The 22,048-nt window shown below is 32.9% G+C and overlaps 1 protein-coding gene across 1 annotated transcript in view; it reads left to right on the top strand.

Annotated features, from left to right (window-relative positions):
• Positions 1–22,048, top strand: part of CEP89 (centrosomal protein 89) — a 131,718-nt gene that overhangs the window by 89,857 nt on the left and 19,813 nt on the right. The gene's annotated exons all lie outside the window — the stretch shown is intronic.

Consider the following 22,048-nt stretch of genomic DNA (forward strand, 5'->3'; position numbering starts at 1 on the left):
TTTGCATTTGAACTAAAATAATGGAATTTTAAATTATTATGGTGTCACAAATCCAAAATTTTGTATTTTATATTTAATATATTTAAATCTTTAATTTTATACTTAATTATTAATTTATTCATTATTTATTTATTAAATCATTTATTTATTTAATTTTTTTATATTTGTATATAATATGATAAAGTTTTGGATTTGTGACACTATAATGTATATATAATTAGTTAGCTTTACTTAGTGCTTTAAGGTTTGTTAAACCTTTATCAATACTACATTTTATCCATACTACAACCTTGAGAAATTTATATTCCCATTTTATAGATGAGAAAACTGAGGCAGGAAGATGCTAATTAACTTGCCCAGGGTCATATAGCTTGGAAATAATGGTCTAGAACCAATCTGAACTCAGATCTTCCTGATTCCAGGTCCAGCTGTTCACTGTGCTGATCTATATATATTGAAATCCCTTAGTAGAAGGGCAGGAATTGGGAAGGAGAAAGGGCTTTTGAGCCACACGCTAAACACATGTAAAATTGTGTTATTGAAAAAAATAATTTTTTTAAGTTTTGTTTTTTTTTTCAAGCTTATAGCTAATACTTAATAGTTGGCACATCTTCATGTGTATATAAGATCTAAATGTTTAGCAGGATCCTTGAACCTAATTTTTTATGTTCTAATTCTCTTCCTGTTTCCTGAGATAAATCCTAGGGGATTGTTTTTCTCCAGAAAAATGATAACGGTTTCTAGAATAAACAAAAGTTTTGATTTGGGTTTCTTTTTTTTTTTTTTTTTTTTTTTTAATAAAGATGGTGTGTAAAGGAAGGGGATAACATTCATTTTACAGAATAGCTTTGCTATAGGAAATAACTTTCAGATATACATAAAAACAATAATCCAGAACACTTATCTAAATTTTTGTTCTTGTCTTATAGAAGAAATAGACAAAAAGTTATAAACAAGCACACATTAGAGATTTAACTTTGTTGTGAATACTACCCTTCTCCCCAGATCCTCAGTAAGAGTGTGAAGAAACAGCATTTAATTAGCTCTAATGATAAACTTCATTCTACTTTCACAGGCCAGAAGCTAAGAATTGTAATCTTGGCATTCTGTCCAGTGGTTCTCAAACTTTTTAAATAGGGGACCAGTTCACTGTCCCTCAGACGATTGGAGGGCTGGACTGTAATAAAAACAAAAACCTCACACTCTGTCTCCGCCCCTCAGCCCATTAGCCATAACCCAGTGGGCCGCATCAACATCCTCAGGGGCACATGTGGCCCGCAGGCGGCATGTGGCTTGCGGGCCGTAGTTTGAGAACTCCTACAGTGTTAAATGTCCATCTATTCCTGCTTTGTGATTATAACTAATATTTAGAATGATTACTCTGAGGCCCTGAAACATCCTGAATTAAAGAAACATCCATTATATTTATTATATTCTGCTTACTAATGCAGGGAAGTATATTTACATATTTTAGAAAATATTTTAAAAATGAGATTCAGAAGTCAAAAGAAATTTTCTGGTTAATCAATTATAAAATTCCATTAATCTCAATGTCTTTTAGATATTATGAATAATAAGATTTTACTATATTTATCTTATGGAAGACACATTTTTACCTGTGGGTTAACCATGAAATAACAAACCATATTATAAAAAGCTTCTCTTTGTATTTTTAAGTCTTATGTTTTCAAATGAAATAAAAAGGTTTATGCTTTTAACTATGTTTTTATTTTTGAAGATACTCCAGCTTTGTATCACATTATTTTTCACTTGAGAACCTCTAGTATGAATGTAGCAGCCTGATTTATAGCAGTTATCTTTTAAGATGTGATACTTGTGATTTCATTTTCAGGAAACCTTTCATGCAGATTTAAACTTATAGTTTCTTTGAAAAAGCACTTTAAGCAAGATTAACCCCTTTAAATAATTTACAAACGGTTGATCCATGAGTTTGTTGTATTCTTAATGGCTGTTTAGAATCTTCTTCCCCTCCTTCTTATCTATCCTATATCCTATGTTCCCAGTTGTGGCTGATATGTGGAAAAGTTGAGACTAAGGTGGGGGTATATCTTTATATCTCTTACCAAAACCCAAAACAATGCATAAATGATTTCTATTATCTATTTTATATCACTTACCTTGTCTGCCTTCCATTATCATAATAAGAGAGTTGATATATATTTTAACATAAGTGTATTAAGCATTTCATTTTCATTCTAAAATACAAACATCAAAATTCTCATGATAATTTCTAAAAAATATCTCTTTTTTTAGAAATTTCATGCTATTTAACATAGCAATCCTATTACATTTAATTTAAAGTTATTCATTGCATTGGTCTGGCTCTGGATCTCAAGAAACCCGTAGTCTCTTAATCTCTTAGCCAAACTATAGGATTATTAGTATATAAACCATAAGTGGAGCCACTCACACAGATTGATGTGGAGCTATACATGCTTTAACTGCCATACAAACCCTTGCAGGGTTTGGTCCTGTTTGGAGACATTTAGTTGCATGAGTAAGGACAATCACTAGGATAGCAGCTTTACTCAGTCAGTTTGTAATCATTTACTCTTATTATTTATGCCAGCTGGGCGTCTAGGTAGCACAATGGACAGAGCACCAAGTCTGAAGTCAGAAAGACCTGAGTTCCTGTCTGGCCTCAGACATTACTAGCTATGTGATCTGGACAAATTGCTTACCTCCCCTCCCCCCTTTGCCTCACTTTCCTCATTGGTAAAATGAGTTGAAGAAGGAAATGGGAAAGCACGCCTGTATCTTTGCCAGGAAAACCTCAAGACTCAGACACGACTGAAGTGACTCAACAAAAATTGTGCTAGCTATTGTACTGTGTGCTAGGAATATAAAGAAAGAAGACAGTTCCTGTTCTCTTGTAGGTTGTGGTGTAATGGGAGAGGCTGTATGCAAAGAACAATGTACAGATGAGCTCTGTATAGGATAACTTGATTGTCTCAGAGGGAAAGCATTAAGAATAAAGAGGTTTATAAAAGCCTTCCTGCTGAAAGTGACTAGGAAAGCCAGGAGGTGGAGATGAGGGGGGGAAATGAAGATTCTAGGCCTGGGAGACAGGCAGAGAAAATATCTGGAGTCAGGATGTGAAGAGTCTTGGTTGAGAAGCCACTAAGGGCTCAGTGTTGTTAGATTGAAAAGCCCCTCAGGAATTTAACGTGTTAGAAGTCTGGAAAACTAGGGGAAGAGGTGGGATGCCAAACAAAAAGGAGCCACTGAGATTATTAAGTGGAGGGGGTCTGGTAACATGGTGGGATTTTATGAAGGTCACTTTGACAGCTGAATGTAGGATAGATGATTGAGGAGAAAGTTAAGACAGGCAGACCCAGCAGCAGATTGGCAGTAGAGCTGGAGAAGAGTCAGAGGAGAGAAGGGTTGAATGTAGGAGCAAAGCTCTTAACAAGCATCCAGATTATGGGCCACAATAGCTTGATTTTATGGGGATGGAACAAGGATAGAGTGTCTTGTTTTTATACTGAGGTAAATAAAGAGATCCTCAGCCTTGTTGCAAATGGAAAAAAATCGAAGAAAAACCTAGGACTCAAGAATGCCCTCATTTCAAATAAGCAATCTAAGGATAAGCATTGCTTTTAGAGAGGTATTAGTCATTCTGTTTCTGTCTCTATCCCAATTCCTCCATTATCCCCTTTGGGGAAGGAGTTTAATTAACAGTTTACTGCAGTCAAAGTAAAAACATGTGATTTGGAATTTTGAATAATTCCGATGGAGAATGATGCTAGGCTAAAGTTTTAAACCCTTGCTATGATTATGAAAAGAAAAAAAAAAAAAAAGAAAAAGGATTTACCAAGACTTCTTCATTAAGCTTTTTCCATCTCTTCCTAATCTTGGAGTCTTCACTTTGAGATTATCTCAATTTATTCTGTATGCATCTTATTTGCACATAATTGTTTGCATGTTGTCGTCCCCATTGGATTGTGAGCTCTTTAACATTGTAAACTCCAGTGGCTCCCTATCAACTTAAAAATTAAATACAAGATCATGTTTGGTGTTCAGAGCCCTTTCATAACATTGCCATTTTCTACCTTTTTAGTCTTCTTACACCTAACTCCTTGGGATGTACTCTTCAGGCTAGCTTCCTTGTTATTCCATACCCAAAACATGCCTTCACTTTCTCTTGACTTCAGCAATTTTCTCTATCTCCCATACCTAGAAAGCTTTCGTTCCTCATCTCTGCCTACTGTCTTCACTGGTTTCCAGTAAGTCCCAACTAAAATTCCATCTTCTATAGGAAGACTTTTCCAGTTCTCCTTAATTCTAATGCCTTTTCTCTCTTATTTTCCATTTTTCCTATGTATAAGTTTATTTGTTATTTGTGCATAGATTTTGTGCTCCTTGAGGGCAGAGACTGCTTTTTTTTTTTTTTTTGGGTGTCACCAGTGCTTGGCACAGTGTGTGGCACATAGTAGAGGCCTTATAAATGTTAATTGATTGGGTTTTTGCCTTTCTTTGAATCCCAGTCTTACAGAGTTTGGAATATAATAGGTGTTTAATAAATAAAAGGTCACTGACATATTGATAAATAAAATAAGTTTGGGAAGGAGGAAATATTTAGGTTTTGTAAGAACACACATTGATTTTTAAGCTCTTTAAAAATCTTCATTAATGTATTAGCTATTGATATTTTGGGATCTCTTTGGAAACTTTTAGTAGCCTAGATCAAATTGACTTGTTCCAAAATGATACTACATTCTCCACTTTTCACAAATATAAACTGATCTGCCAACAGAAACGTAAATTAGTGAAGTTTTATTGTATAGTACTTTTTAAAGGTAGCATTGTCCATTACTTATTTAATAGAATTTAGTTTAAGGTAAAACTTAAGATATTTTTCAGTTCCTTATGTAAAATATGGAAAAGTACAGACATGGATTGAACATTAGGATGGGAAGACCTCGGTAAGAGAGAATTTCACAAGAAAGTTTACTGCATAATCTTTATAAATTTGTAATGTCTTAACTTAGTTGTGAATTTCATAAGTCATTCACTGCATTTAAGTTTTGGTTACATATACAACATATTAAAACAGTAATTTTCAACTTAATGAGGAACAGTCACCAATTTCCTGATAGAGACATTGGCAAAAAACATATACAAGACATATAGTTAGACTTGAAGGAACTAGACTGACACATACAATTCCCAGAGTCACTTTCTGAATCACCAACAAGTAGATCCCAAGAGGGAGGGATCCAAAGTAGAAAAATCCCAATAGCCACATTATTATTCTAGGCACATGATTACAGATTTTAGAGAAAAGGTCTTGATCAATTTGACTATAAGAATTGACAGAGACTGAGTCCATACTGTGACCCCCATAGGCATCAGAAATAGTGTTTTGGCTGAGCGTCCTTGTCCAGTTCTGCTGAACTTCCAAAAGGGTAATTGCTAAGCAGTTTGAAAATCCATGGGAAGGACTTGAAGATATCAAGTTCTTTGGTGATAAGACTATTTCACTATTCTCCAAGTTCCGTGTTGTTTTGTCTTTGAGCAAAAGTTTAGACATAATGTTTGTGTCATCAGGAAGTTCTGCTACTTTTTCTCCTTGCATTTCCGTATTATAGCGGCAAAAGGGGCAGCTGATATATGTGGTGCTTCCATCTCCTGTGTGAGCTATCTCAGTCAGGCACCTTGCACAAACTCTGTGAAGGCAGTCTAAGATTTTTGGTTTACGACTGCAAACATTAAATTTCTGGTAACATATTTTGCACTCCAATTCTTCATATGGTAGTTTTTCTTCTATTTGAGGGCAACTCATTCTTATTATAGATTCACTGTTAAAATAGAAGCCAAATAATATTAAGATTTCCCAAGCCCCTAAAAGACCTTTTAAAACAGAAATCATTTGGATCATCATGTGCAAATTTAATTTTTTTGGATTTAGCCTTGGTATTGAGAAAATTATGAAATGGGATAAATGGGAAAGTGTCATAACAGCAGTACTGACCTGAATTGGCAAGCATATCATTATTTTTGAGTTGTGAAACAAATGAAAGGTGAGACCAAATCACTTATTACAAGAACTCATTAATAGCACTACAAAGTTCTCTTATAAGTCTTGTTTTTAGTCAAAAGTCCATAAATGAATGAAATGGCACTGGAAAAAAAATGGTGTCCCTATTACTTAAAATTCAGATAGTTTACTGATTTAAAAACAAAACCAAGAAACTTTCTTCTAGGACATTTTATGTTTTAAGGAAACTAGAGACATTGAAATCATCTTTACTATCAAAAGTAGTTTTATAATTAAAGACATCTGAATGCAAACCTATCTTTGTATTGCCTATTTCACATGACCTTTCAGCAGCAAAAAACCATGCTGTATCTCCTTTACTATATGCACTATTAGTGTTTATACTTGTTATCCTTGGTTTTAATACAGAATAAAAATTTTAATACAGAAACCTTTGCCATACCCTCACCTTGAATTTAGAATTTCTTTTAATCTTCAAAAAAGTGAGGGATGATTTTCAAATTTATCAGGTAAAGAAATGTCAGATAATATCTCTTCAGCACACTATTTGAATTTATAATCCCATTGTAAAATTAATTGCTGCCATTTGGTAAATGAATGGAAATCATGATCACTGTTTCAAGTCAAAATAATGTTTTACTTTTTTTAAATTTTTGAGTTTCAAGTTTTATCCTTATTTACCTTCTTTTTTCTCTTCCATCCCCTCTTCCTGACACAGTAAGCAATTTGATAAAGGTTATACATATGTAATTATGCAAAACATTTCCATATTAGTCATGTGAAAGAAAACAGACCAGAAAAAAAGCCATGAAAAAATAAAGTAAAAAATAGTAGGCTTCAATCTGCAGATTCATCAGTTTTTTCAATGGAGATGGATAATATTTTTCATCATGAGTTCTTTGGAATTACCTTGAATTGTTGTAATCATGAGAATTGCTAAGTCATTCATAGTTGATCATCATATAATATTGCCCTTACTTTGTATAATGTTCTCTGTATAATGTTCTAATTCTCTTTACTTCATTTTGCATTAGTTCATGTAAGTCAAGGTTTTTTTTAAATCACCGGAAAAACTTTCTAGCAATTAAAACATATTCAAAAAGTAGCATCCCCTTTTACTTGAAGTCTTCAAGCAAAGGGGAAATAACCAGTTGTTGGATGTGTTAAGATTTTTGTTCAGCTAGGGAATTGAGTGATGGCCTCTTTTTCAAATCTCAGAATTTGTGATCTTTTTATCCTCTTTATGACATTAGCAACATTTTGAGCCTTTAGAAATGAATTTCTGTAACTTATACTCTTAATTTATTATACTGAATCAATGCTGGCCCAATGTATAGAATAAGTGTTTGCAAAATATTAGTGGACTGCATTAGAGCTACATGGGAACTTATACCAGCCTCCTCATCCTTTTTAATTGGTATATGAAAATATGAAGGAATGTGTCTTTTTCATGAATCATTCAAACATTTATTAAGATCTTATGTCCTCAAGCCATCTGCTATGTGCTAGTAATACAAAGAAATAAATGAAGGAATGGAGCTAAGAGCCTGTAGTCTATGAAAATTGCTGTTTATTTCATGAATATTGCAGAGTTTACAGACATTATTTTTGTGCCTTAAAAACTATTTCACCAACACATTTGCAGAAAAAGAAGGAAAACATGCCCCCAAATTGTATTTCTACAAAACCAATACTATCAAATACTGAATCAATGGGTTCCTATTGAAATGGAATATAAATAAAAATAAGATAGAAATTTTTAGAAATAAAAATAATCTTATTCATTATCACTTTGATGGCCCTATGTGAATGGTAAAAGAGGTTTTTACAAAATGGCTTCTTTTAACTCTCACTATTTGATTTAAACCTTCAGTTTACTTGGAAAAGAAAATTCATCTTACTTAGACTATTTCTGTCCCTAATTTAAACTCCTCCTATTTACTATCAAACACCATGATATCCTGTACTAATAGATGTATGCATAAAATGAATTGGAAAAGTTTGGGTTTTTGCCCTTCAAAGAAAAAGCTGATTTGTCCTATCAGTCAAGGCAAACTTATCAAAACCCTTAGTTTATAGTTGGCTAACCAAAGCAATTGATATTAGCCAAGGGTCCTTAATAATTAATAATCATGAAGAAAGCAACAAGAAAATTAATAGTATTGTAAATGCATTGGCAATGTCGTTACTCTTTTCTCAAAGTTAATTTATAAGGTCTTTACAAAGAGTCACAGGCAATATTTGTATGTACTAGACTTCATAACTAATTGGTTACTTTTCTTAATTGTTTATGGTGTTGAAATTTTTTAGTTACTGTCAAAGAAATTTCAAAAATAAGATATGCTGGCAATTAGCTTGCTGCTTTGGAAGAAAATATATCTAGGAAGTAAAGCAAATACCATGAAGGTTAGTGTGATCTTTAGTGTAGCACTAAATTAATAGCAGAGAAAAAGATGTTGTAGGTTTTGGTATTTTTTATTTTTAGAATGTTCTGAAAAATCAGCAAATAGATAATGGAAGCAAAAATTAGAGATTATGGTTTTTATGGCATAGCTATTTAAAGTAATTAGATGCCTCTCCTTTTCTAATAGAGAAACACTAAGTATTTCATGGCAGTCAGAATAATGGAACAAAGGATTTTGGTTTGGTTTGGTTTTATTTTTTATATTCAAAATGGAGGGTTTGCCCTTGGGTCAACTCAATAAATTATTGAGTGTTGGCATTTGTTATGCTTCATAAGTTACAAAAATTTTGGGGTTTTTTCTCCAGTGGTAGGAGAGTGGAAAGAGAAATAAAATAAATGCTTGTTAATTGAAAAAGAAATTAATATTTAAGTACCATGACTTTTATAGAAATATTTGGTATAACTGCACAGTGCCTTCTCAATGGAGGCTGGGAAGTGGAAAGGGAGAAAAGGAGAGAATATGGAGCTCAAAGTTTTAAAAACAAATGTCAAAAAAATTGTTTTACATAAATGGGATAAATAAAATATTAAAAGAAAAAAAAAACATAAGTACCTGTTCATACATCAGCTAATTATTTCAAAGCAGTGAATTCAGTAGAAACTTCTATATTGGATTTTAGTTTATTGTTCAATAAACAACTAAGTCACTTAGTCACTTAAATTATAATAAGACTTATCAGGAAGAAAGTGGTTGAAAAGATAATAGATTTAAAGCTGGAAAGGGCCCTAGCAGTTACTAAAATCCAACTCTTCCACCCTCTCACTTTACAGAGAAAAAAATTGAAGCTGAGAAGAAATTAAATGACTTCCCCAGGGTCATTATGCTACTTTTTATCTGAGGCAGGTTCAAACTCAGGTCTATCTAACTCTCAAACCCACTATTCTATCCACCATGAAGGGAGGAAGGAAACAAGGATGCTAAACTAAGTACTTTACCAGTGTTATCTCATTTGATCTTCACAACAACTCCTTGTGATAGGTATCATTATTATCCCCATTTTATAGTTGAGGAAACGGAGATAGATTCCTTGACTTGTCCAGGGTTACACAGCTAGTAAATAATTGAAGCCAAATTTGAATTAATTTGGGACTTCCTAATTTCAAGCCTACCACTATATTTACTTCACCGCCTACACAAGGGTGGGAAATACAATGTTGGGTACTGCAAACATGAAGTAAGACCTTTAGCTGACTCATCTGTAATCTGGCAATATAAAGCCTGACCACAAATCTTTGATGCATGGCTTCCAAAGCTAGCTAGATGAATTGAATATATTAGCATTCCTTTTGACATTCCCTCACAATTCCCACTAGAATTACACTGTATTAAGGTAAGGTGTTTGTTAGGTAGTTAGGTAGTTAATATGAAGAGGAAGATTTTTTTGTAGAGGCAGGTGGCCATAATATACTGAAAACCTAGCCATAGATACCTCCCCAAACCTGAGTTTTCTCATAGAGGAAACACTTAGTGAAAAGAATAATGGGTTCAGATCTGGCCTTTACCAATTATTACCTGCAGGACCTCAAACAAGTCATTATGGTGCTTTGGGTACATTTTTACACCACTGAAATGCCTAGAAGGGTATATTTTTTAAAAGACAGGTAAAAGGGCAACATGATATGTGGATAGAGAATTGGCCTTCATGTCACATGATCTTTTGACAAGTCATTTTACTTCTTAGTGCCTCCAGTACTAGTATGGGTGGGGAGAGCATATTCTTCACCTAGAGTTCCTTACCTGAAAATCATAGGTGTGGTCTTCACTTTTAATATAACTTGCAGTCATCCCCTTTTACTATTTTGACTGAAAACCTAATTCAAATCTTTGAAACATTAGGCCAAAAGAACTTGGATTTATTTTGATTTTTTTAAAGTTTTGTCGTGAAGTCCCATTAATCTCACTATCTATCAGATTGCTTCTTTTCTGGTACTGATTTTGAAATTCAGGTCATTTTTGTTTAGTTAGGAGGCTTAGGAGAAATGGAGGAGCAGCAGTGGAAAAAGAAGCAAAGGATCTTATAACCATAGGACCATAAGATGTTAAATCAGAGCTGGAAAGGACCTTCCTGGTAATCTGTCACCCAACGTCTTATTTTACATAATGAAGAAACTTGAGTTTTAAGTTAAATGACTTGTCTAACACTAAAGATGGCAAAGTTAAGTTTTGAACATAGATCCTCTGAATTAGTTGTTTTTTTCAACTGCATTGGGCAGCTATTCTCAGGTTTAAAAAATGTTGAAACCTCAGCTATGATTTTCCGAGCTTATGGGTGGACCCTTTCAAAGAAGAATATGTTTACTTATTTGAAAGAAATGGTATATTTTATTTATAAAAATAGTGTTTTTTTCTTATCCAAATTAAGGAACTCTGAAATCTTTCCACCTTCCTCTTAATGGTTCATAGGCTTTAGACTGAGAACCCTTGTTTAAGAAGTATTCCTTCTTTAGTTTATAGAGATAGGATTTGATGAGTTATCTTCTGTCTCTTGCCTTTGGGACGTGTGAATGTTGAAAATTGCATTATTCAGCTAGACTTACTTGAAGATAATGCTGTATGTAATGTTTGTTGAACTGAACAGAAGAATGAATAGTGGGCTTCCCAATCAACTAGGGCTTGAATTGCCTGTGGAGGAAAATGGAATCACAAAAGCACCCAAACATTTATTATCCTCAGGTAAAATAAATGATATTTTCCAAAGTTGTGGTCATTTGTAGCAAATTTACTTGGCCTAGTCTTTTTCAAAACCTTACATCTGGGAGAAAAATCTTGTAAACTGTTAACTTAATGTTTATTCATTCATTCACTAAAAAAAAAAAAGTATTAAAGTCCTGTAATGAGTCAGGGCAGCTAGGTGGAACACTGAATAGAGTACCAGAGGTGGAATAAAGAAGACTTGATTTCAACTTTGATCTCACACTCATTTTGCAATTCTGGGAAAGTCACTTAACCCTTTTTTGCCTCAGTTTCCTCATTAGTAAAATGAGTTGGAGAAGGAAATGGCCAACTCTCCAGTATCTTTGCTAAGAAAACCCCAAATAGGGTCACAAAGAGTAGGACACAACTGAAACATTACAGGCACTGGGTAGATGAAGAGTTTAGATAAGATAAGAATTTAGGGAATTTACAATTTAGTAAAAACTAATAGACAGCTTATTAGAATACACAAACTAAAATTACTTTAAAAATAGATCAGAGAACTGCAAAACAAAGTATAATGTAAAGCCCCAGGAAGAAAATAATTATTAGTTTAGAGGGACCCAATGAGATTTCAGAGGAGATTGTAGGAATTTAAAGTATGGGAATGAATTCAAGTAAAAATTAAAGACATTTTCAGGGAACATGAACAAATGCATAGAGATTGGAAACTTCAGGTCATTTTTAGTGAATGGAATTATATTTTAATTTGGCTAGAGCACAGGATATGTTGCAGAGAATATAAAAAAAAAATTGGAAAACTGGTAAATAAAAAGCTATAATAAAAAAAATTAATAACTAAAAAAAAAATTTGGAAAAGCACTGGCACCAGGTGTAGAGGGCTTGAATGTCTGAGAAAAAAAGAGGTGTTGCAGTGAATAGGGGGCTGGACCTGGAGCCAGAATTTAGTTCAAACCTGGCCTCAGACATTTAATAACTTGTGATATTAGACAAGTTACAAACTCTACCTCAGTTTCCTCAATTATCAAATAGGGATAATTAATGGCATCCAGGTTGTTGTGAAGATCAATGGAGATAATATTTATAAAGAGCTTTGCAAATGTTAATCACTGTACAAATATTAGCTATCAATAAGTAGACAATAAGGAGTCCTTAAAAGTTTGTTTTTGTTTTGTTTTTTGGTAGAGGAGTGATAGGTTTATGCATAAAGATTATTATTTTAGCACGTTTATGAAGAGTAAATTGAAGCAAGGGGAATGTGAAGTTAGAAACCTTGACAGGATACTTTTGTTATATTTCAGGAAAGTGATGAGGAAAATCTTACTTTGGTGACATTTATTGGGAGTAGTTAAGGGTACAGATGCTAAGGAAAATCAACGGGCCTTCCTGCTTTAAACACATTCCTAAGGTCCACCCAATTCGGAGCAAAAATACTTTTAAGAAGCATTTTTCTTGTTTCTTTTTCAAGACAATTTTTTAAAAAGACAATTCTTTTTAAAGACAAATTTAAAGACACATATTAATAAACTGCTTTTCTTGCAGTAAAAGATTGTTTATTTAAATTTTAAACAATCCCTTGAATTTTACTTATTTTTATGTACTGAAATGAATTATAGATGTATAATACATAATTATATATGACATTTAATTTTTTTCTGACTTTTTTGTTTTTATATGCTTTTAAAGAACTTTATTCTGATCTTCAGAAATGAAAAAAGCATTTCCATAAAAAAATGGAATAGAAAAAAAAATTATGCCCCAAACTGAAGATCTATTATATGCAACTTGCTATTCCTTTTAAATATACAGCTGTCAGTATAATTTTCAGTCCCCACTCTCCCACCTTACTTCTCTCTCACCTACAGATGGCTTCTATTAAATGTGTGTGTGTATGTGTGTGTGAATTCTTTCTTTGCATGCAAACAGCATCTTCTTTCATAGAACCTATATATTTATAATAGAATGACTTGGTTGCTCAAAGTTATTCTTAAAACAATGTTGCAGTTATTATATACAACATTCTCTTGATTCTGTTTGTTTTACTCTTCATTATTTTCTGCGAGTCTTTTCATGTTTTTCTAAAATCTTCAAGCTCACCATTTCTTATAGCAGAGTAATATTGCATCATGAACATAGAACACAATTTGCTTAGCTGTTTCCCAATTGACGGTCATCCCCATAATTTCCAATTCTTTGCCATCACAAGAGCTGCCACAAATATTTTAGAACATATAAGTTCATTCCCTGTTCCCTTAATTATCTTGAGAAACAGGTCTGATAGTGGTATTGCTGGGTCAAAGGGAATAGGCTATTTAATAACTCTTTGGATATAATTGCAGATTGCTCTTCAAAATACTTAGATCAGCTCACAATGAATTAAGATCCCAATTTTTTTACATCCCCTCCAACATTTGTCACTTTCCCTTTGTGTCATTTTAGCCAATCTTAATAAGTGTAAACTGATATCTCAAAGTTGTTTTAATTTGGATTTCTCTAATAATTATTTAAAGCATTTATTGTATGACTATAAATTGTTTTGATTTTTTTTATTGAAAAACTGCCTCTTCATATCCTTTGATCATTTTTCAAATTGTGAAATGGCTTATATTTTTTTAATTATTATATCTTGTAAATAAAAAGACATATGCATGGGTAATTTTTCCAACAATGACAGTCAATCCTTGCAAAACCTTCTGTTCCAACTTTTCCCCTCCTTCCCCCTCCCCCTCCCCTAGATGGCAGGTAGACAGATACATGTTAAATATGTTAGGATATATGTTAAATGCAATTATATTCTTATAAATTTAACAAAATTCTTTATATATTTGAGCTATGAGATCTTTAACTGAGGAATTGTCTATGCAATTTTTCCCCTAGTTTTCCACTTTCCTTCTGATCTTGGCTATGTTGGTTTTATTTGTACTTTTTAACTTAATGTAATCAAAATTATCCATTTTGCTTCTATCTCACATTGCTCTCCATATCTTATGGAGATAATCATAAATTGCTCACTTCTGTAATTTATTCCATATTCTTCAAATGCTCTTGTAATATCTTCTTTTCTGTTTAACTCATGTATCCATTTTGACCTTATCTTAGTAAATGGTGTAATATAATGATGAACATATATAATTGTATGTATCATGTCATATAATATGTAAACAAATACTGAAAAATTTATTCAGCATGAAAATTACTTGAAATGCATATTTTTAGTGACTTGGGCATTAAAAATTTTTGTTTAAACTGTAGATCTATAATAATTTTTAACTGCTTTTATGTTATCGTTGCTTTCAGTTTTAAACATATGGAAATATAATTGTTTTCTGTGTATTCTGTGCATATTAGATCACAACTGGATCACATGTCCAGTCCAGAATAGGCATAGGCTTTGAACCTTTACTTACTAAGGTGATTAGACTTTGAAACAATTCCCAGAGCATGACTCTAGTTAAATCAGGGCAGATGAGTAAAGCAGTTCAGATTTAATAAAACAAAACAAAGTCCCACTTAGCATAGCAACAATTAAGTCACTCGAGCAACTTCTATGTAGGTTATGGAAAATTCTATATAAGAAATATTTTTAAAAATAGGAATGACAGCCATCACATTATCTGACCTGGAAGGAAGGGATTCTGCTAACAGACTCTAGGAATATGGTCAAAATTTTTTTTTTTTTTACCCTAATCATCCAGATTTTTGTCTCAATTGTTATCTTGACTTTGATTGTAAAGAGCCGGAACTTTGTGGATACGAGTAGGAAAGATCACTGGCTATCTCAAACAGCATCAGTTACATTTAATATATATTATTTAAAAGCAAAGTGCTATTTCCAGACCATGTGGTAATGAGATGGAGGAAATCTGTTTTTTTCTGATCTATTTTTTCTGATTACCACAATCTCTCTAAAACATATTCTGAGGGAAGTTAAAGGGTTTGCCCATAATGATAAGGTGTCTCAGGAAGGAGTTGAATTCAGGAATTTCAGGATCAAAGTCCAATGCTCTATCCACTGTAGCCTTATATGAAAATGTTTGGATTTAATGATATCAACATCAGAGGCAGCTTGCTGGTCTGTCTAATGGATAGAGTGCTGGCCCTGGAGTCAGGAAGTCCTGAGTTCAAATCCTGCTTCAGACACTTACTAGCTATGAGATTCTGGGCAAGTCTTTTAATCCCAATTGCCTCCAAAAAAAAATTTAATTTAATTTAAAAAATAAAGATTTGAATAGGGATAGAGACCAAAAAAAATCTGTTTTTTTTCATAATAACTTATTATAAAAATCTTTCTTGAATTTACTCATACTCCTAGTCTGGACCACTTATTCTGAGTCCTAGTATTTTTCATGTTCACATTTGGTTGTTTCTTTGTCTCCAGAATCTTCCTAGTTTTTATTCTTCATTTTCTTTTTGATGTTTGTTTTTCTGCAGTGCTACACCTGCAGCCTCTGAATCAGGTACAAAGGGAATATGAATTTTATGCAATAACAGGGTAATGATGCTGTTTTTTTTTAAGTCATCTAGTTAATGGCCAGCTTTTATTACGCTTTTTAGGTGCAGTAGGACATATGATAACCCATAATGACTCCTCATTTCCTTTTCAAGATATGACTACTAGATTGAACTGTACCACTTTTATAGAATTTTAAACCAGGAAGATGCTTAAAGAGGAATGTAATTGAATCTAGCCATAGGATCATAAATGCAGAGCTGGCAAATACCGCAGAGGCCAGCTGGTCCAATTTCCTTCTTTCAACAAGTAGGAAAACTGAAGCCCATGAAAGTTAGGAGCCTTGTCCAAAATGACATAGCCAGAGAATATCAGAAGTGGGTTTTGAAACAAGGTCATGTGACGAGAAAGCCAGCAACCTTTTCATTGCACTTCTGGACAGGCTCCCCTTTTTCTCTAGTGGCCTGTTAGGGAAGGGAAAGGTAACCTCAGCCTCTGTACAAAGTGGCAGTGATTCACTGATGGTGAATGACTAAGAAGTTCTTATATATGAATTTCATTCTTTTTTTCCAACTTAAAGATTTTGAAATTCACAGTAACTAAACTGAATCCTCAGTTGCTTTTTTTCCCCCCCCCTGAGGCTGGGGTTAAGTGACTTGTCCAGGGTCACACAGCTAGGAAGTGTTGAGTGTTTGAGATCAGATTTGAACTCAGGTCCTCCTGAATTCAGGGCTGGTGCTCTATCCACTGCGCCACCTAGCTGCCCCTATCCTCAGTTGCTTTATATTAAAATGGGGTTAAATTTGAAGAGCTTAAATGGAGAAGCCTATGAGTATGTTAGATTTATACCAGCAATGCATGATTAATTCAATTTATGAAATCTATGAACTATGATAATTAGCTATATTAAATTATAAACCATAATAATAAAAACAATAAATATTTCATGATTATATCAATATATGTAGAGAAACCTGGTAAGATTATATATAAACTGATGAAGAGTGAAATGAATCAGGAAACCAATATACATGGCTGTAACTTGGCTACCACAGTAAAGAAAAACAGTCAGTACAACAATCAGACACAAATCCCAAGCATTGAAATTGATCCATGTTACCCTCTCCCCGACCTGACATCGAGAGTGAAACAAAATTTTGAACATAGTTACTGTGTGGATTTTTTTTGCTTGATTATGTTTATTTGTTACAAAACAAATTTGGGAAGAATGGGTAGTGAAATTATTGATAGTAATGCCCCCAAAAGGAAGAAAAGATCACCGGAGTCTTTTTTTTTTTTAATACTCAAAAGAAATCTTAAACACAACTTATTATCTTTCTCTGTAAATCCTCTCCTTTTTGTACCTTCTTTATTTCTATCAAGGGGAATACCAAGACTTTCTAGTCACCCTAGTTAAATTGTCTTGGTGGCAAGGTCTCTTTATTTAACTCTTTATTCTCCCTCACCTTACATATCCAATCACTTCTCCCCACTCACATAGCCATCATCCTAGTTCAGATCCTTATTGCCTCTCACTTACTTGTACTAGGACTAATCTTCTCATTAGCCTTTCTGCCTCAGGTCTCTCCCTATGGCTTCAAAAGTTATTTTCCTAAACACTTATCTTTCCTAAAGACCTATTTTCAGTCTTTTGATCTCCAATGGTTCCTTTTCACTACTTAACAGTAGTACCAAATATAAACTCTTCTGTTTAGCATTTACAGCTCTTCATAATCAGTTCCCATTCTTCTTTTTCAATCTTCATATAAATTATTCCTTGCCTTGCTCTCAGTGGTCCTGCCAAATTGACCAGTGCCCAGCATATGACAATAAATATCTGTTCTTGATTTATTGAAAGGATAGCATCCTGAGTATTTAAATTTAGTTTTGAAAGAAGAGATTTTTTAAAAGTAAGGAGAAAGTACATTTCCAGCATGGGAGACAACCTGTACATAGATAAGTGATGTATAATATTTGTGAGCAAAGCAAGGAGACCAAAACTAGACCAAAGAGAACATAAAGAGGAGTAAGGTATTAGACCCCAAATTAGATCACTATTGCAACAAAATCAGTGCAGCTAAAATTAAAAGTAAAGTTTCTCAGGTAGAGGTATAATTTTTCAAATATGTATAGAACTAAGCCAAACCTAAAACTATAAAACTTAAGAACAATGATTCTTAGTTTTATAGTTTTAGGTTTGATTTAGTATCCTCAATAGATAAATGATCAAAGGATGTGAACAATTTTCAGAAGAAGAAATCAAAGCTATTAATAAATCATATAAAAATGCTCTAAATCACTAATTAGAAAAAAAGGCAAATTAAAACTATTCTGAGTTACTACCTCACTTATCAGATTGACAAACATGACAGAATAAGAAAATGACAAATGCTATATGTGGAAAAATAGGATACTAATGTGCTGTTTATGGAGTTGAGCTAGTGCAACCATTTTGGAGAACAATTGGAACTATGCCCAAAAAGCTATAAAACTGTGACTTACCAATACTACTACTAGGGAAGGAAATACTTTGCTTTATTTAGGGAAATCAAAGCAAAACAAAAACGACCCATATGTACAAAAATATTTATAACAGCTTTTTTGATGGTGGCAAAGAATTTAAACCTGAGTTGATTCCCTTCAGTTATGTTATGTTATTGTAATGGAATTGATTAAAAAGAAATGATGAAGAGGATAGTTTCTAAAAAACTTGAGAAGACATATGAATAGATGTAAAGGAATTACAATGATAATGAATTATGAAAAAGCTCTCCTGATCAGTACAATCATTCATGATAATTGTAAAGGACTCATGATGAAAAATGCTATCCACCTCCCGAGAGAAAACTGATGAATTCTGAGTGTGATTGAAGGATTTTTTTCATTTTATTTTTCTTCATGTTTTTTTTCTTTTCTTTCTTTCTTTTTTTTTTTTTTCTTTTTCTTTTTTTTTTTTTTTGCAACATGGCTAACGTAGAAATATATTTACATGATTTCATATATATAATGGGTATCTTATTTCTTGTTTTCAACTCAAGAGATAGAGGAGAAGATGAAGGGAGGGAGAAACTTTGGAGCTAAAAATAAGAAAGTTTTAAATTGTTTTAAAAAAAAAAAAAGGCTATTGGGGGTATTAGGTGGCATAGTATATAGAGTACCATCCGTGAAGTCAGGGGGATCTGAGTTCAAATATGACCTCAGTCACTTAACATTCCTAGCTATGTGACCCTGGGCAAGCCATTTAACCCCAATTGCCTCAGCAATTTAAAAAAAAAAAAAAAAGGCTATTGCAGTAGCCCAGGTAAGAAATAGTGAGGGCCCAAACTAAAGTGATGATTGTATCTGGAGAAGGAAAAAAAGAAAGTGAAAGATGTTATAGACGTAAAACTGACAAGACTTGATAACTGGTTGAATATGTAAGGAGAATGAGCATTATTAAAAGTTGTCTTCCAAAAAAAGATATTTTCTATGTATGTGCCAAAATCTTACATGATTCCAGGAAAGAGATTAACAGTAGAAATAACTTCTGATTAGACAACTTTCTGATTATTTTCAACTTTCTGATTATTATTTTCAAACAAAGCATAAATCAGAGAGACATTTGCTCCAAGATCCTCTGTTACTATTGTGAGATGATGTCTAGCACAAAGTCTAAAACAAAGAAAGATTCACTTTATTATGGGCTTTAAAAAAAGATAAGGGCTTATAATTCAGTGAGAATGAGGGATAACTAACGAAGAGACCACCTGTTCCATTGATAGCTATATAAAATCAAGAATTAGGAAATATACTGATTCTAATGAATAAGAATTAAACAGGCTAAGAAAATTATGAATAGGTTTTGATGGGCATCTTTGGAGAGAGTAGCCATGTGCATAAGAGATTACAGCTCCTTGGGTACGGGTACAAGACTCTCAGGAAACTATGGGAATAAGGAAGATATCATCTATGTCTTCAAGGAGTTTAACATATGGCAACTCATTGAAAAAAATTTTTTTAAAAACCAAAATAAGTCTCTGCATGGCAAGAAGAGAGCAACACTATGTTAACACATCACAGAACTTTTCTACTAAAGAGATCTGTAGTGTTGTTACTGTGGATACTTCCTCCTTTCAAACAGTTTTCAAACTTTTGAGAATTAAATTCAAATCAACAGGCATTTACTAAGTGCCTAATATGTACCAGGCATTAAGTATGTATGTAAAGACAAAAATGAAAACAGCCTTTTTTCCTAAGGAAACTTGCCTTCTGCTAGATAGAGTTCCTGTGGCTGGAAAAACGTCAGCCTAGTGATGAATTTCTCTTGACTGAATTAGGCTGGTCATCAGACAGAATATACATCCTGTCACTATACCTATTTTCAAAACATTTCCCCAGGTCTTCAAAGGATTATTTGAATATCTGTATGTTGCTGCTGACCTTGGTAGCCCAAAATAAAATGTGGCCTACTTTTTCTGTTAGTGTATCTTCTTACCCTCAGTCTACTGAAATAGGAAATGGATGTAGTGAAACATGAAATGTGTATTAATCAAATAAAGGAATTTAGAGATTTTGAATCCAGTTTGTTAAAAATAGTATTTTTAAAATATTAAGGAAGTAGAATTTGTTACTGTCTGAATGAGGATTTGGTGATTTTTACTGAATTTTTCTAGACTTTTTCTCCACCTTTGGAGTTAAATTTCAAGAGCTGAAGATTGTCATCATAGAATTATGATATTATTTTAGGTAAACTTCTGATCTGGATCAAAGATAATTTGTCAGTATTGTGAGATGATATCTGGTACAAAATCTAAAAGCAGTATTCACTTTAGTGTGGGCTTTTTTTTTTTTCTGAGGCTGGGGTTAAGTGACTTGCCTAGGATCACACAGCTAGGAAGTGTTAAGTGTCTGAGATTAGATTTGAACTCGGGACCTTCTAAATTCAAGGCTGGTCCTCTATCCACTGCGCCACCTAGCTGCCCCTAGTGTGGGCTTTAAAAAAAAAAAAAAAAAGGTATGGAAAGGGCTAGGTGGCACAGTGGATAGAAGACCAGCCTGAAGTCAAGGGAATCGAAGTTCAAATCTGGCCTTAATGCTTCCTCGCTGTGTGACCCCGGGCAAGTCACTGACTCCAATTGCTTCAGCAAAAAATAAATAATAAGTAAGTAAGTAAGCAAATAAATAAATAAATAAATTAAAGCTTATAATTTAGTGAAAATGAAGGATAATTAATGAAGATATCACTTGTTCCATTCATATCTACATAATATTTAAAAAAATTTAGGAAAGCTACTGATTCTGGTGAATAAGAACTAAACAAGCTAAGAAAATTATAAATAGGTTTTTAATGGGCAAATGTAAAGGCAAACTTCCAGTTAGAAAGGTAACTGTAACATAGTCTTCTGGGAGAGCTTTTAATTTGTATGAAATAATATAATTGAGCCATAAGCCAGGAGAGAGAGCAACATGCTACACAGCATGTCTCAGGTAGAATTATATGACAGCACTTAAGGCAGAATGATTTTACTACCTTAGTCCCATAGTAATTGCTATGAAATATACTGCCTGGAATATATTCCTGCTTCATAGCAAAACTGGTTTTTAATTCAGTATTTTCTTTGATGTCTTATTTCTTTTTTTTATTAAATCTTTTTCTTTTCAAAACATATGTATAATTTTCAACATTCACCTTTGCAAATCCTTGTCTAATTATTTTTTCCTTCCCTTCCCCCCCTCCACCTCTGCCAAACAGCATATATCTATCTTATTTCTATATGATTGCTTCCACTGGAAAAAATAATAGGAAACATTTTATCATATTGGAAACTGACAAATTTGTTCATCCTTGTTCATACAAACATAGGCTGCACAGTTGAAGTTTATGAGAATTATATATAAGAATTATTTGAAGATTCCTCTGAAAAGAGAACATTTTCAAGTTTGAAAAACTTAATGATTCCAAGGCAATCTCAATAGACTTGGGACAGAAAATGCCATCTGTATCCAGAAAAAAACTATGGAGATTGAATGTAAATTAAAACATGCTATATTCACTTCTTTTTTTCTGTTTTTTTCCCCCTCTCTTCCAACATGATTCCTAAAGCAGTGTGTATTAAAAATAAATTAATTTTTTAAAAGAAAAATGATTATTTGAGCCTTTAGTAATGTAATTAAAGACTCATAAAAGCGTGTGTAGCAAAAGTTCACTTTTTCATTTAAAAGTAAAACATCTGATAGCTTCATACTATTGAGTTCACTTTTTAAGATTTTGTTTATTAAATAAAATACCAGTCACATCTTTTGCCCTCTTTTAAAGAAATAATAGAGAGGAAGTTTCATTTGTTTTCAAAAAAAATAATTACTTTTTATTTTATTAAAATATGCTTTGAAGTAATAGTCATGTAATATCAAAATCCATCTTTCCCGTCAAATTACTATATGGATAAGTTATGAAAATTACCCTTTTGTAACAGGTTT

This window comes from Sminthopsis crassicaudata, chromosome 2 (genome assembly GCF_048593235.1).
Source record: "Sminthopsis crassicaudata isolate SCR6 chromosome 2, ASM4859323v1, whole genome shotgun sequence".
Taxonomy (NCBI): domain Eukaryota; kingdom Metazoa; phylum Chordata; class Mammalia; order Dasyuromorphia; family Dasyuridae; genus Sminthopsis; species Sminthopsis crassicaudata.